At 43.6% G+C, this 17,014-nt stretch overlaps 1 protein-coding gene across 1 annotated transcript in view; it reads left to right on the forward strand.

Moving 5' to 3' along the window:
* Positions 1–17,014, forward strand: part of RAB31 (RAB31, member RAS oncogene family) — a 112,429-nt gene that overhangs the window by 65,643 nt on the left and 29,772 nt on the right. The window lies entirely within an intron of this gene.

The following is a 17,014-nucleotide window of genomic DNA, read 5'->3' on the forward strand; positions in this document are numbered from 1 at the left end:
TCATAATTTAATTTATGTCATTCACTTGTGGTGATCAAGGTGGTATTTATTCAACCAGAGTAGAATTGAGGGAAAAATAATAGGGAGATGCATATTTGAGGGAGCACCCACTCATGAATATTTAAATCAAATCTCCTGTACAGAGTACAGTTACACCCCTGACTCTAGATGTCTTTGGGCTAAATGGTTTTAATATTTTTTTAATTAATTAATTCATTTATTTACTTGGCCTTGCCGCATGGCTTGCAAGATCTTAGTTCCCCAACCAGGGATCGAACCCGCGCCCCCTGCAGTAGAAGCTCGGAGTCCTAACCTCTGGACTGCCAGGGAATTCCCTTATTATTGTTTATTGTTACCTTTTCTGTTGTTTTTGTCATTATTTCTACTATTACCATTTTAGTAACATTTTCATTTGGTGAGGAGGGTTAGAATTCTTCACATTTTCCACAGCATCCCTGTTTGTTTTAGTTCTAGACTTTAACTTAAGGATGTAGCCAGGTCTATATGATCTCACTGTTTGGTTCTAAGATCTGAATTCGATGCGTTGTATGTGAACATTTTGGCTTCCCCCAGAGACACTGGGTGTTGAACTTCCTCTGCCAGGAGAGAGGTTTGTAGGGACCCAGTCTGCCTAGACTAAAGCTGTGATGATAGCTCTATCTAGCCTGATCAGCTAACTATTTTTACTAAATAAAACTGAAATAAAAAAGAAAACAGTGAATTTGTGTTGTCTCCATGCCCTGGTTAGTTTAATTCTCAGCAATTCGAGTAGTTGATTTTCGTAAAGACAACGACACATGCTTCAGGTTTTGCTAATCCAAACATGATTAAACCAAAGTGTAATGAACAACAGGAAAGATCTTGCAAAAGCCCTTAAGATGGGCTTTGCCAAATTGCTCTGTTTGGGATTTCAGAAGCTTTCTATCACATTGCACCAGGTTGGTTTATAATAACAGCCATAACCACCACTTACTTGTTTGTTTTTCTGGGGGCTGGACAGGTCTTTGAACTTCCCAGACTTAGTTCAGATCTCTGCCTTCTGCCCTGTAATCCTGAAACAGCCTGCTTGTTCAGAATTCCCAGATGAATGGTTTAACTTTTGTCGTGGGAAGGAGGTGGGCTGGGTGGGTGGAGACAGCCTCTGCTGAGAGAAAGCCTTTGCTCTCACCTGACACCATCGAATTGTGATAAAGGTGCGACTTCCAGTGAACTAAGCCTTGTGTGTCGCGGGAGAACGAATGGATGACAATTTAAGCAGAAAACGATTTAAACGTGAATGGAATTAGTTAGGACTCTTGACTATAGGGGATTGAAACTCAATTGAAATTAATTTCAGGAAAAAGGGGAATTTATTGGAAGGTACTGGGATCCACATGGTAAAAAAACAGGGGTGCCTTTAGCTCTGGTATTTGATATGTTCCAGCTTTAGTTTCTAGAAAGATCCTGGCCTGGCGCTCTCTTTGTTTCCACATTGCCATAAAAGGATTGCCGCACGTCATGGGAAAGCATTTGTGGCCAAGGGAGGGGATGTGGGTTGGACAGATGACTTCTCCCACCATAGTCACAAGAATGGGAGGGTGGGCGGTTTTGAAGAGGGGCAGTTCCTGGAAAAGTCCAGCCTGATGTCTGTGACGTGTTGGTTTGGCCGCTGGCACCGAAGCCACACCGTGTCTCGGTGGAATTCACTGTTTTGCATTCTCCTCGGCAGACATTCTGCTTTGTCTGCTTATCTGTACTCCATCCCCAAAGGGAGATGATCCAGTGCTACTTCCAGCTTACAGTGTGACATCATGGGGTCACTGTCCCATGAGCCCACGCCCCCTGGTTTGGCCTCAGTGGGTCCGGTGTAGCTTCTCCAGCTCCCGTAGTTGTGGTTTAAAGGGTGGAATGTGGATCTCTTGTTAGACACAAAACTCTCTTAGATTTTTCTCTTAAATTCTCCTTGTTATTGAATCAAGGACATAACTCCCTTTGCGATTCTCCTTCGAACCTCTGATTAACTCAACAAGAAAACCCAGTTAGATGCTAGTAAATTTAAAATTTTTAAGCATTTAATATATTTTATTGAGATAATTGACAAACCATAAGACCCATCTGTTTTAAGTGTGCAGTTCAATGAATTTTGTGTATGTATAGAGTTGTCTAGTCAGCCTCACATCTCATTTCAGAACATCTCCACTCTGCAAACAAGCATCATGCCCATTACAGCCACTTCCAATTTCCACCTCCTTCCCACCTCTAGCAACCGCTAATCTACCTTTCTGTCTTTATTAATTTGCCTTTTGTGGACATTTTGTATAAACGAAATCATACAAATGTGGTCTTCTGTGCCTGGCTTCTTTCACTCAGCATACTTCCAAGGTCCTTCCATGTTGAAGTTTGTATCAGTTACTTCATTCATTTTCATGGCTGACTGTTATTCCATTGTGTGGATATACCACATTTTATTTTTTCATTCACCAGTTGAAATTCAAGTTGTTTTCACCTTTTGGCTATTATGAAAAGTGCTGCTGTGAATAATCATGTACAAATTTTTTTTTTTTTTGGTACGCGGGCCTCTCACTGTTGTGGCCTCTCCCGTTGCGGAGCACAGGCTCTGGACACGCAGGCTCAGCGGCCATGGCTCATGGGCCCAGCCACTCTGTGGCATGTGGGATCTTCCTGGACCGGGACACGAACCCGTGTCCCCTGCATCGGCAGGCGGACTCTCAACCACTGCGCCACCAGGGAAGCCCCATGTACAAATTTTATACTGACATATGTTTTCATTTCTCCTGTGTGTATACGTAGGAGTAAAATTTTGGGGTCATTTGGTAACTCGGTATTTAATAATTTGAGGAACTGCCAAACTTTAAAAAAGAGGGAAAAAAAAAGAACTTCAACCCTAGCCTCACACCTTATATAAAAATTACTCTAAAATGAATCATAGACTTTAATGTAAAATGTAAAACTCTTAGAAACTTTTAGAAAATATCTAAGAGAAGATCTTGAGAATCTGGGGTTAGGCAAAGAGTTCTTAGACTTGATAGCAAAATCCCAGTGTATCTAAGGAAAAATTGATCAATTGGACCTCTTCAAAATTGAAAACATTTGCTCTGTGAAAGCCCTTGTGAAGAGGATGAAAGACAACGTACAGACTGGGAGCAAATATTTGCAAACCAAACATCTGACAAAGGAGTAGCATGTAGGCTACATAAAGAACTCTGAAGACTTAATAAAGTCTAATAAGTTTAATAAAGTTTAATAAAGTCTCATTTTAGAATGGGCAAAAGAGATGAGCAGACATTTCACCCAAGAGAACATCAAGATGTTGAGCAAAACCCTGAAAAGATGTTGAATGTCATAATCAGACCATCAGAGTGGCTAAAATAAGAAAGAGGGATAACAACTAGTGCGGGTGAGGGTGGTGAAGAACTGGATCCTTCGTATATTGCTGATGTGTGTATAAAACTCTGGAAAACTCTTTGGCGATTTCTTTAAAAACTAAATATAAAATTACCATATGCCCCAGCAATCACACTCTTGGGCATTTATCCCAGAGAAATAAAAACTTACGTTCACAGAAAGCCTGCACACTGGGTCTTAGTTGAGGCATGTGTGCTCCTTAGTTGTGGCCAGTGGGCTCCTTAGTTGCGGCATGCGAACTCTTAGTTGCGGCATGCATGTGGGATCTAGCTCCCTGACTAGGGATCAAACCCATGTCCCCTGCATTGGAAGGCAGATTCATAACCACTGCGCCACCAGGTAAGTCCCCACGGAAACCTTGTTTGTGATGGAATCAGCCCAGATGTCCTTCAGTGGGCACACCAGGGTGCGTCACACTGTGGAATACTACTCAGCAGTGAAAAGGAACAAAACGGGTACAAGCAACCTGGACAAACCTCCAGGGAAATATGCTAAGTGAATAAAGCCAGTACCGAGAGTTTCATGTTGTATGATTCCACTTATATAACTTTGGGAAATGAAACCATTTTAGAATTAGAGGGAGATTAGTGGTTATGGTCGGGGTGAGGTGGGCGGAGGGGCGGGGGAAGGACAGCATGGACATAAACGGGCAGCACGAGGCATCCTTGTGATGCTGGAAACGTCCACCTCTCTGTGGGGAGGACACGAACCTACACGAGTGATAATACACACACACAAGCACCAGTAAAACCAGGGGAATCTGAACAGCATGGAGTGTATTGGTGTCAGTGTCCTGGGTATGATGTTACAGTTTTGCAGAACGGTGCCATCTGGGGAAACAGGGCAAAGCGTACAAGGAGTCTCTCAGTATTATTTCTTGTAACGGCGTGTGAATCCACAGCTACCCCAGTACAAATTTCAGTTAACAAAGTTGGATTTAGATAAAAATAATAAGTAAATATTAGGCAGTGGTGTGTGTGTGCGGACATGTATATGTGCACATATACATGCATATTATGTATATTATATATGATTAACTAAAGTTTTGTAAACACGCTGAGCCAAAGGATGAATTTAACCACTCCCCCGCCACACCCACTGTACAGAAGAAAAACGGGAACTGTATTAAAAACTCCCATTTAGGAAAGCGGAGAAGGGGAAGCCTGGTGGATTGGTCCTTGCCCAGAGGATAAACTTTCTCCCGCTAGACAGAAATAGTCTGGTAAATGATAGGCCTGCGAGCCTAATGACACCTGCTGTTGACTCCTTTCCATGGCAGTGGAATTGCGTTCTTGGCCAACCAATCCAGCTGCTCCAGATTCCGCCTGCCGGTACGATTTTTCTGGGGAGTTAGCCAAGTCTCTCCACCCCAGACCTTATTTAGAGCTTGACCTTCTTTTACTCTAATCTAAAAGACTTTGCTCTTCTGTAATCGCCCCAAGATGATAGTTTCTTTTTCACTGGGGGTTGGAGAAGGATAGTATGCAGATTTGGTGTGTGTGTGCGCGTGCGCGCGCGCGCGCGCGTGTGTGTGTGTGTGTGTGTCTGTGTGTGTGTGTGTGTGTGTAGCAGGAGCCGGGCTCACCTAACAGACTTTGGTTGTGTAAGCTTGTAAATCCTTGAGCAGAGCTAGGCCTGGCGTGGTTTGAAAGTGCCTGGACTTGAAATGGGATTAACTCCCTGAACTTGACTCAGCCACTGGAGGCTTGTGTGCAGAAGTGCTTCGCAGGGGAGATGCCGATCATGGGGTTAGTGGGTTTCACATCCACCAATATTCCAGAAGAGGGTAGAAGGGTCTGACCACACCCCAGCATGAAAGGCCCTCACGGGCATCTGATCAGAGGAACTCAGGACTTCCAGTTTGGATTTTTTTTTAAGGCTCCTGATCTTTCTGAGAGATTTTCCTGAATATCTTGAAGAATTCTAGACAGAATCTCCTCGGGCTCAGATTATTGTGGAGTTGGAGTGATGTGTGGTCTCTCTGAACCCAGGCGAGGAAGCAAACCGGAGTTGGTGATACTGTGCGTGAGAAGACTGTCCCCAGCTTGTGCACAGCAGGTGCTCCGGGGACATCCCTTCCCTGCTTTCCTGCCCCCTCCCTCCCCAGTGAGGACGGGCCTTGGGGAGAAGTGTGTGTGACTCCTGATGGGGCCTAGGGGATGGGGCACCTCCCTTCTCCTTACCATCTACTGATGCTGGAAGGGGGCGTTGCAAATTGGGGACATTTTAGGAACATACATAGTTGAAAGAAAATCACAGAGTCTGCACTGAACTGACTGTGCAGGGCCCGAGGTGGCCAGCTGGAGGAGCGCAGCCAGCTTGGAGCCCGGACAGTGACCATTTGCTGACATGTGCTGAGCAGGGCGGGTCCCAGGCTTCTGAACTAGTAACACGAGGCCTCGGGCTAATTCCAGGTGCCTCTGATGAGGGCACATTTGGCCTGGGGTCTAGAGGGAAAAGAAACCTTCTTCTCAGAAAGTCTGGAGAGCCTGCCAGAGACTGCACAGCCTTGTCCTGGGCCTGGTGGGAAATTTTGGGCAAACGAGTCTTGAAAAGAAAAAAAAGAAATAGATCACCTTGCTTTAGGAGTTTTAAAAGTTCCATGAACATAAGAATTGCTTAGCACACTTGTTAAAATTCAGATTCCAGGATTCAGTTCTGTAGATTCTGATTCAATAGGGCAGGAGCAGGCTGGGGACAAATACATTTTGTAAAGCAATTCTTTTACGAGTGGTCCAAGGGCCATACTCGCAAAAGCATTGCCTTAGGTGATAGGAGTTGATGCGAGGGAAGAGGGACGGGGTCCTGGAACCTGGCTGGGCTTCTGACTGCAGGCCACACCTGCCTGGGCCTCCCTGCTGCCCTTCGGAGCTCACGGAGGCTGGAAACAGTGGTCCAGCATCATTCAGCATACGGAAGAAGCACCACTGACCCGCCATCTTGTCCCCTTCAGAAGCAGCTCCAGTTCTCTGCCCCCTTTTCTGCATCTCACGATGATAGTCATCGGGAGAAAAGGTGCGATTGTGGGTTGGTTTGCCTCCGTCTGATTAATATCAGATGCCGCTGGACCAGCATCTTGCACCCAGCCCCCTCCTGGGTGCTGGGACTCCCCCAGATCCAGCCTGTACTTGGTTGCCTTGGCTTGGCCCAGGAGTTAGGATCACCTTGCTTGGGTGCTTTCATGTGATGCACTGCAGGTACTTCAGGAACCATCTGCTTTAATCAATGATGGGGGGAAGGATCCTCCAGGTGTTGAGGTTAGAGGAAGAAGAGGATTCCCTATCCCACCCCTGACACTTCAGCCAGAATCCCCCCTTCACTTTTCCCCGTCAGCCTTTCAAGCAGCCTTGATCTGTAGCCATCATAATAAGTAATTTATTGGAGAAATTATGCCCACCCCACCCCTACCTCATAGCAGGCTCCAGTTCTGTTTCCTTGGTTTTCTTTTCCCGATTTTGGACTCTTGACTCTGTACACAAACCCCCCTGTGACCTCTCCAGATTAGGAACTCTTCCTGCCTTTCTTGATCACGTAGACATTGGCCTTCCTCTAATGGGTTCCAGCTTAGGGGTCTCCTGACATCCTTAGGGCTGTGAACGAATCAGAAAGGGTGAAGGAGTGATGGTGTAGAAGTGCTGATAGGAGAGAGCCTTTGAGGCCTGATTTATTTTATCTTGCCTGTGGTAGCGGATGGAAGTTACCCACCGAAAGTAGTGGTGGAGTCTGGGGCTTGGAGAGGTGGTGGGTGATGACCTGGGGATGCCCAAGGTTCCTCCCTTCCCCCCCTAAATACAACCCAGGAGATGATCAGGGATGGAATCCTGAGGAATGGAATCAGGGTCTCTGAGATCTTACAGCAACACTTCTGGTGTCTCCAAGAGAATCACTGTGAGAGATTGGTTGGGCTGCTGCCGATGAGTCAAGACTTTTCTCCTGGAGTAGAGGTCGTCTTCCAAGAACAGAGCAGCTGGGGCAGAAGTGAAACTAGGCTAGGGGACGAGACAGACGATTTATTCTACCAGTTTTCAGTTATTCGATTAGCAAATAACTTTTGGTAGTTCTGTGTGGAGCAAAGTACTATGGGAAGTACAAGAAAAGAGAAGAAAATATTTTTTTAGAGCTATTTATTTCTATTTGGGGAGCCAAGAGGGATATACAGGGGGAGGACAATATCTAACGAGTAATACAAGACTATGTTTAATAAAGTTCCAAAGTTAAGGTGCAGGAAGGACAAAGGGATTCAGGAAAGGGAAAGTCTGTCATTGCAGACGGTGATTTGGAAAGGCTCATGGATAAAATGTGTCACAGGCTGGGCTGTTCAGGATGAGTCGGGTAGGAGGAAATTCCAGGAAGGGAAGATCATGGACAAAGGCATGGGCGTGGGAGGGCCTTTGACAGGTGTCATGGCAGGGGTGGGGGATATCAAGAGTATCTACCTGATCGTCTGCCCTCAGGAATGGGGAGAAGATGGGTGGGTGGTGAGTGGCTTAAAAGTATGCCGAGTGTCTGGGCTCAGTGGGCAGGGCCAGGATGGCAAACCCCCGAGGTCCTGCCTCCAACTTCTGTCTCTCATCCCCAGGCTCCATTGCCCATCAGTCATGGCTCTGTCTTCTCCTGAGCCTCTGTGGTCTCAGGCTTCTTCTTAACACAGAGCTGCATGTAGTCACCACCAGCTAAAGCAATGGAACCTATCTGCCAACACCACGGTAGGTGTGGGAGCCTCTCTGGATTCTTCAGCAAGTAAGGCTTCTTGCAATTTCCTGTGTCATCTAGAGTGGGAAACCAGGGTGAGAGCTGGATATTGCAGGCTCAGTGCCCCCTGTGCAGCTTCCTGAAACACATGCCAACCCAGTCAGAAATCATCAGGTACCAGTGGTTTCAAGTTTTGGGGAGAAAGTTGAGGTCTTCAGTAGATGAAAAATATATTTGGAAATAAATATTGTTTTACTAAGAATACATGAATTGCTTTCACTTCTTACGTGTGACTCCAAAACTCATTCCATTCTTGACAGTGGGCCATAAATGGGTATAAGAGTTTGTTTAAAATTATACAAACCAAATAACAGAACTTGAGATGTTAGATGATAAAAATCCAATTTATTCCAAATACTAAAAAGCAAAAAAGCCAACGAACATCAAAAGCCACTACTGTGCAAGGTGTGGAAATATCATGGCAAGTATTAAAACACACCCAGGGACTTCCCTGGCAGTCCAGGGGTTAGGACTCAGAGCTTTCACTGCCGTGGCCCTGGGTTCAATTCCTGGTCGGGGAACTAAGATCCCACAAGCCACGCGACACAGCATAAACAAACAAACAAACAAGTAAATGAATGAATGAATGAATAATACCTCCAGCATTTTCCTTACTTGAGATGAGGAAGCAGAGTAGTCTGCGCTGTGAAAATGTGAGTTTTGTGCCCTGAGATGCACCTTCCCGTGTTTCTACCTTCTTCTGATGCTGTGCAGCAGCTGAGCCTGCATCTACTGCTATTATCCAAGTGGGAGGGAAGGAACTGAAGACTGACCTCCCCAGAGAGGGATCTGGAATTGCTCTGTTTCAGTTATCAAGTATTCTTAATGAAGAATCTATAAAACACTTACGTATATCTTAAAGAATAATATGAATTTGAACAGCTCTGTACCTACTCAATCACATCCCCTTCTCCCCATCCAGAAGTAACTGCTGCTCTGACTTTTGTGATAACCATCACTTTTTTTCTTTGTACTTTGCCACCCATGTTTGCATATCTAAACAATAGATTTAGGTTTGCCTGTTTTTGAACTTTATGTAAATGGAATAACCCTGAGTGTATTATATGATGGTTTGTCTCTTACCTCAACATGCCTGGGAGATTTCATCACAACGAACGTTAGCTGTACCTTGTCCGTTTCCACAGCTGTACACTTTTTTTTTTTAAGGCAGTCTTAATACACTTTATTTACTTTTTAATTTTTATTTACAAATTTATTTATTTATTTTTGGCTGCGTTGGGTTTTCATTGCTGCACGCGGGCTTTCTCTAGTTGCAGTGAGCGGGGGCTACTCTTCGTTGCAGTGCGCGGGTTTCTCATTGTGGTAGCTTCTCTTGTTGCGGAGCACGGGCTCTTAGGCACGCGGGCTCAGTAATTGTGCCTCTCAGGCTGTAGAGCATAGGTTCAGTAGTTGTGGCGCACAGGCTTTGTTGGTCCGCGGCATGTGGGATCTTTCCGGACCAGGGCTCAAACCTGTGTCCCCTGCCCTGGCGGGTGGATTCCTAACCACTGCACCACCAGGGAAGTCCCGTGCACAGTTCTATTTGATAAGTGCAACACAACTTATCTATCCATCCTACAGGTGATGGGTATTTGCGTTATTTCTGCCTTGTTATTATGAGCATTGCTTCTTGAACATTTCTTGCATATCTCATAGTGCCACGTGTTAGCATTCCTTTAGGTTCAGGTGTGTAAGAGTCTAATTGCTGAGTCACAGGGTGGGCGCAAGCTCAGTTTTACTAGGTGATGCCGATGTTTTCCAAAGAGGACACCGGTAGTGCAGGAGACTTCCTGTTACTCAACGCCCTTAGTGCTGTAAGATGCCAGGGCGTGGAGAGACATCTGATAAGAATTTCAGTTTTCGTTTCCCCAGTTACCAGGGAAGTTGGCATGTTTTTATTTGTTGGCCATTCAAGTTTCGTCTTGTGTGGAGAGCCTGTCAAGACTTTGCCACCTTTTCTCTTGGGATATTTACCTTCATCTTGTTTATTCATCTGTCTATCTATCTAATTTGATGGTATGTGTTGAAATATCTTCTCAAATTTATGTCTTGTATTTTCACTCTTTATATATATTTTTAAAATTTTTATTTATTTATTTATTTATTCATTTTTGGCTGCGTTGGGTCTTCGTTGCTGTGCGCAGGTTTTCTCTTTTGCGGCGAGTGGAGGCTACTCTTCGTTGTAGCGTGCAGGCTTATCATTGCTGTGGCCTCTCTTGTTGTGGAGCACGGGCTCTAGGCGCGCAGGCTTCAGTAGTTGTGGCACGTGGGCTCAGTAGTTGTGGCTCGTGGGCTCTAGAGCACAGGCTCAGTAGCCGTGGTGCACGAGCTTAGTTGCTCTGCGGTATGTGGGATCTTCCTGGACCAGGGCTGGAACCCGTGTCCCCCGCATTGGCAGGCAGATTCTTAACCACTGCACCACCAGGAAAGTCCTCTCTTTATATTTTTACAGCATCAGAAGCCTGTAATTCCTACCTAAGAGAATTTATCAAGTTTTTCCTTTATGTTTTTTTTGGGGGGAATGGTCGAGGGAGGGCGAACCATTTAAGAAATCTTTCTGCACCCCCGAGATCATGAAGATATTCCACTGTGTTGATTATCTTTTAAAAACTTTACAGTTTTGTTTTCCTGTCTGTCCTTAAGTCACTTGGCACTGATTTTATGTGTGCTGCCTAGTTTCTCCTATGTGGATATCCAGTCGTCTCAGCACTCTTGGTTGTAAAGTCCATTCTCTCCCCGCTGAAGTTCCACCTCAGTCGTGTGTCACGTGTCCTGGGTGCACAGGTCTGTTTCTAGTGCCCTCTGTTCTGTTTCACAAGCCGACTTACCTATCCTCATACCTATACTACACTGACTTAATTATCACAGCTTTCTCATGAGTCTTGATAAATGGTCTTGGACTTCTGATATGGTCTGGAATCTCTGTAAGTGATATTTGTTGGCCCCAGGGAAGGTTTCCTGAGAGTGTAGGGTGTGGGTGTGGATGTGTGAGTTGTGGTCTGGTGGAGATTAGGAGAGTGTTGGGGCGCAAATCTACATGTGTGTGTTGGGGAGTGTTTATTTTTATGGCCGATTTAAAAAATATTTAAATAAACTTTAGTTTAGGATAGTTTTATATTTACAGAAAAGTTGCAAAGATAGTATGGAGTTCCCACATACCCCATATCCAGTTTCCCCTGTTGTTAACATCTTACATTAATTACTGTGGTACATTTGTCACAGCTAAGAAACCTACATTATACTTTATTATACTTTGTATAATACTTTATTATTAACTGAAGCCCATACTTTACTCAGATTTCATTACTTTTCCCCTAATATCCCTTTTTTATTATAGGATCCCACCCAGAATATCATATTACATCTAGTTGCCATGTCTCTTTAGGATCCTTTGGGCTGGGACAATTTCTCAGACTTCCTTTGTTTTTGATGACCTTGACAGTTTTTGGTACTAGTCAGATATTTTGGAGACTGTCTCTCAATTGGGGTTTGCCTGATGTGTTTCTCATGATTAGACTGAGGGTTTGTGTTTTAGGGAGGGAGGAAGACCACAGGGGTGAAGTGCTCTTTTCATTACTTTATTATTAATTAAGCATAGCAGGGGTTCATGTTATCAACATGATTTGTCATCCCTGATGATACTGACCTTGATCACCTGGCTGAGGTGGTGACTGTAAAGTTACCCTCCCCGGCTTTGCTTACCATGCTGTTTGGAAGGCAGCCCCTGTTCCCAGCCCTCACTCAAGGGGTAAGGATTGTCCTCCGCTGCCTCGAGGGAGGAGTCCCTACATAAATTATTTGTAATTCTTCTGCTGATGAAATTTGTCTCACCCCCATTTTATTTATTCAGTCATTTACTTATATCAGTGTGGACGTATGGATATTTATTTTATACTTTAAGTTATAATGCAGTATTGTGTCATTTAATTTGTTACCCAAATTGCTCCCACTTTGGCCGCTGGGAGCTCTTTCTTTCGGCACCTGTGTCCCTTTAACATGTACGCATCATTTTGGGTTTTGAGTACTTCCTTACTTTCTGACACAATAAGATGTTCCAGGCCCATCTTGGACGGTTTAGGCTACAACCCTAGACTCAGCCATTTCTCCAAGCAGCCCTCATTCCTTTTACTGGAGAAGGGTATTTAGAAACCAAGATCTGGGCTGGGTGTGCTCGTTGCTACTGGGGTGTCATTGAGTCTAGGCCCTCTGGGTGAACAGAGCTGGGAAGTATATGTATGTATGCTAACAGGAGTATACATACACACATATCTATAATTATTTCTGTACGTATCCATTTGTATCTATATTAAGATAAACATAAGTTCATATTGATAACTCTGACTTTAATCCAGAACCATAGGGATCATTGTAACCTTCTTTACAGGGCGGGGGAGGGCTGTTTCAAAAAATTCTCAACTGATGTATGATTAAGCAGAGGGATAAGCTTTTGTTGCTGGAGATTTTCTTAGAAGATACAACAATCTTTCCCCTTTCACTTTACATATTGCCCAGACCTTTAAGAGTTCAAAATGTGACTTCTGTGAAGAAATACAGCTATGTCAGTGGTTACTTTCAAATGGCACGATATTTACTTTTCTTTATATACCGTTCACTTAGGCAGTGGATTGAAAACAAGTTTAACCATCATCACCATTATCATCCTTACTGGGTGCCAGATACTATTATAAGTAGTTTAACTGAATCTTCACAGCCCAGTGAGGGTTACAGTCATTCTCCCATCTTATCGATAAGGAAACAGAGGCATGGAGACTGAAGAGCTTGCCCAGGTCCTGTGGCTGAGAAGGTGTAGGGCCCAGCTTTAAACCCAGGTAGTCTGTCCCAGAGCCGATGTTTGTTCTATGTTCCTCTCCTAAGAAGTATGAACAGGATCCAAGAGGGAAAATAATTTCTGATCTACCGAGAGAAAATAAATGGCAGCTGATTTGATTCTGCTCAGAGAATTTGGAGCTAATGATTTTTTCCAATGGTTTCTCTGGCCTCTTGGGACTAGCCTACATTTCTGTCTGGAGAAGGGGTATTTGGAAGCAGAGGTAATGGCCAGGCCCCCATCGGGAACCTGTGTTTTCTGCTCAGTCCTTATTCGTTTCAAATTCTGACATTTTCCATGAGAAACAGTCCATCTAAGTCTGTGGCAGGAACCTGACACTGCTTGTTTGAACCTGACACCAGGAATTTGGCCCCAGGTTAATAACATTTGCAGACACATTAATAAGCAGGCTCGGCCCCCTGGGAACAGAAATCCTTCCCAGGGTACACATGCCAAGTGCTTTAACTGTAAGCGCTTAGATCATCGTAAAGAGTTATTGTCCAATCAGATATTTATTGAGAAGGTAGTAATTCTTTTTTTTTTTTTTAGTTCATTTAAGTTTTAGTTCCACCTGGCAGATAAACCAATCTGAGGGTCTAAAAGAACTGGCATTTTGAACAGAGATTTTGCTGATTTAATTATTGCTAACATGGTTGCCTCCTCTGGGTGCTACACAAATATCTTGGATATTTAGAGAAAAACGAGCTGGTAGGAGCACAGTAAGCCCGGATTATTCATTTCAGTGGCTGCTTGAGGGAGCTGGGGAGACGGAGACCACTTCATGACACACAACAGCCTTTGCAAACAGCCTTCAGCCTTCCTCTGATGGGCTTTGGCGGAATGTATTGCTTTTGGCTAGAATGCCTTAAACACATGGGAGGGTTTTGACAAAAATAATGCCAGCAGACATTGAACAGCCTCTCCTGCTCACAGTGCCTTGCTGCGTCCTCATGGCCAGCTTAGTTGGTTGCTTCAGTTTGACCTGGGCTGGAAGGGGGCTGTGGTTGGAGGAGAGAGTAAAATTACAGGGCAAACATTTTTCAGTGAAATGGTAACTGTCATATCCCAGGAGTCTGGCAGAATATAAAATGCTTGGTTATTGCTGGTATGGTATTTTAGAAATATAATATACACGCTAGAACACACCAGCAACACCAGAAGTTTTCTGTTGGGAAGAGCTCATGAGGCCACTATTCTTTTATCACTTATAAAATGGTGCCTGGTGAATGTATACTTTATTATGTCCTACATATAGTCATCTTAATACAGATTTCCAAACTCTGGACTTGACAGTGTCAGATTATGAATTGGATAGACTGCAGAAATATCAAACTCAACATTTTACAGTCTACCTTCTAAAAGAGTTGTTTTCAAGCTATAGAAAGCATAAGAAACGGTCGTGAAGTTGCTAAAATGCCTATTTCTGGGATGTGCCCACTAAACATTCTGCTTCAGTAGGTCTGGGGCACAGGGGTATTCATTTCTAACAAGCCCTGAATAATCATGGGCTAGGAGGTCTGTAGAACACACCTGAGACTGATGCCCTACAAGATGCATGGGGCGTCCTCTGAAGACATCTAGAGAAGCTTAGTGATGGTTGTTAATGTGACAGAGAGAAGTGCGGGAAGCTTGGATGTATGTCATTTTGTCTCTTTGTTTTTAGCATCAAAGTGTCTTGTTTTTTGACATATGTGTTTAATTTTCTGGGAAAATGAGGACTTTTGTGCACCTGCTCCAAGATACCTGAAAAGTTCTTAGGAGACATGGCTACTATGCATTTACCCATGAACTCTGGAATCACATGGTTACCCTGCGAGCAGTGTTTGAGCCCTCCTCTGTCTCCACATGCTAGCATGGCAGATAATAAACGTTTTCATCTTGGCCAGTCTGATGCATGAATGATGCGATCCTCATTTTCATGTGAATTTCTTTAATTGCAAGCAGGATTAGGAAAACCAAGATTATCTACTGAGAACTGTTCTTTACCTATATACAAGAACTATTCTTGGGCTTCCCTGGTGGCGCAGTGGTTAAGAATCCACCTGTCAATGCAGGGGACACGGGTTAGAGCCCTGGTCCGGGAAGATCCCACATGCCGTGGAGCAAATAAGCCCGTGCGCCACAAATACTGAGCCTGCGCTCTAGAGCCCGCGAGCCACAAATACTGAGCCCGAGTGCCACAACTACTGAAGCCCGCACCTAGAGCCCGTGCTCCACAGCAAGAGAAGCCACTCAATGAGAAGCCCACGCACCGCAATGAAGAGTAGCCCCCGCTTACCGCAACTAGAGAAAGCCCGCGTGCAGCAACAAAGACCCAACGCAGCCAAAAATTAAAAATAAATTTTAAAAAAAGAACTATTCTTTACCTATATCAATTAGAAAATCAAGTAGAAGTTAAAACCCTCTTTATAAGTAACAATGTAAATGAGTAATAGACTGTTTTGGTGTGTGTGTCATTTTTAAAATTTGAAATATTGTAATTCCTAGGAATGAATTTAGCAAGAATTGAGCAAGACCTATATAGATGAATGTTACAGTTCTAGGATAGGACAAAAAAGGTACTTTTTCCTTGGATAGGAAAACTGAGTAGTATTGTAGAAATGTCAGTTTGCTCTAAATTAATGAAGACTTTTGTGCATCTGCATCATGAATTCACTGAGCTTCCAGGCAAATTACCTCAGATAATTTAAAGTTACATTTTTAAAAGGTTTTTACAAAATGATCGTAAAATTCACCTAGAAAAACAAACAGGCAAAAATAGTATTGGAAGGACTAATCTCAGCACATATTGAAATATATTTTAGTGATTTAGTGATAAAACAATACAGCATTGTCAGGGAACTAGACAGAAAATCAATGAACAGACTACAGAATCAAGACATAGGGTGAAATGCATCGGGATATTTAGTATATGATAAATATGATATTTAAACAAGTCCAAAAAAGGGAATAGTTCAATACATGGTTTTGGGATAATTAGGGAAAAAAATGAGAGAAAATAAATTCAGAGTGGACCAAGGATTTAACTGTAAAGTAACAAAACCATAGAAGTTAGAGAAAGCAGTGGAATCTTTAAAATAATCTTGGAATTGGAATGAACTGTTTTAATCATGATACAAAACTCAGAAGTCATAGAAGAAAGTGATCAATAAGTCTGACTACATGAAAACTCCTGTGTGGAAAAAATGCCATACACAATGTCTAAATACAAATGCTAAGCTGAAAAAAAATGTGGAAAATATATTACAAAAGGCTAGGTTCCTTAGTATGCAAAGAGCGCTTACAAATAAATTTTTAAAAATCCAAACAATCAAAACCAGAGTGTGCAGAGAACATGGGTAAGGATATTACAGAACAAGAAATATCCGTGGCTTATGAAAAGTTGTGCACAAACTTTGAATAAAAGTTACTCAGAATTAATGTCAGATTTTTCTCATGGAGTTAGGACTTTAAACTATGGTGTAATTTTACTCTTGGGGTGATTTATGGTGGTTAGTGTATTTAATGATGTACGCTGTGTCCCCCGTTCTTCTGTGGAATAGTGATGACTGGCCTGGGAGCCTTCCTGGGCTGTAAAAGGAGGGGCCTGAGTCAAATAAATGTACTCAGGCTCTGAGGCAGTTTGAGCCTCCTGCTTACTTGTTTCCTCCACTTGCTTCATTTCCTCTGTGTTTTTGGCGTTCTCTGAGAAGGTGGTGCCATCTTTGTAAAGATGTATTAAGTAAACACCTACTATGTGCCGTGTATAGTTTTCAGCACTTTATGATATCAACTTACGTTACATTTATATTTTTTATATAAATTTATTTATTTTTGGCTGCGTTGGGTCTTCATTGCTGCACATAGGCTTTCCCTAGTTGCGGGGAGCGGGGTCTACTCTTCATCGTGGTGTGCGGGCTTCTCATTGCAGTGGCTTCTCTTGTTGCAGAGTATGGGCTCTAGGTGCGCGGGCTCAGTAGTTGTGGTGCGCAGGGTTAGTAGTTGTGGCTCGTGGGCTCTAGAGCGCAGGCTCAGTAGTTGTGGCACAGG

The sequence above is a fragment of the Stenella coeruleoalba genome (assembly GCF_951394435.1).
Source record: "Stenella coeruleoalba genome assembly, chromosome: 14".
NCBI lineage: Eukaryota > Metazoa > Chordata > Mammalia > Artiodactyla > Delphinidae > Stenella > Stenella coeruleoalba.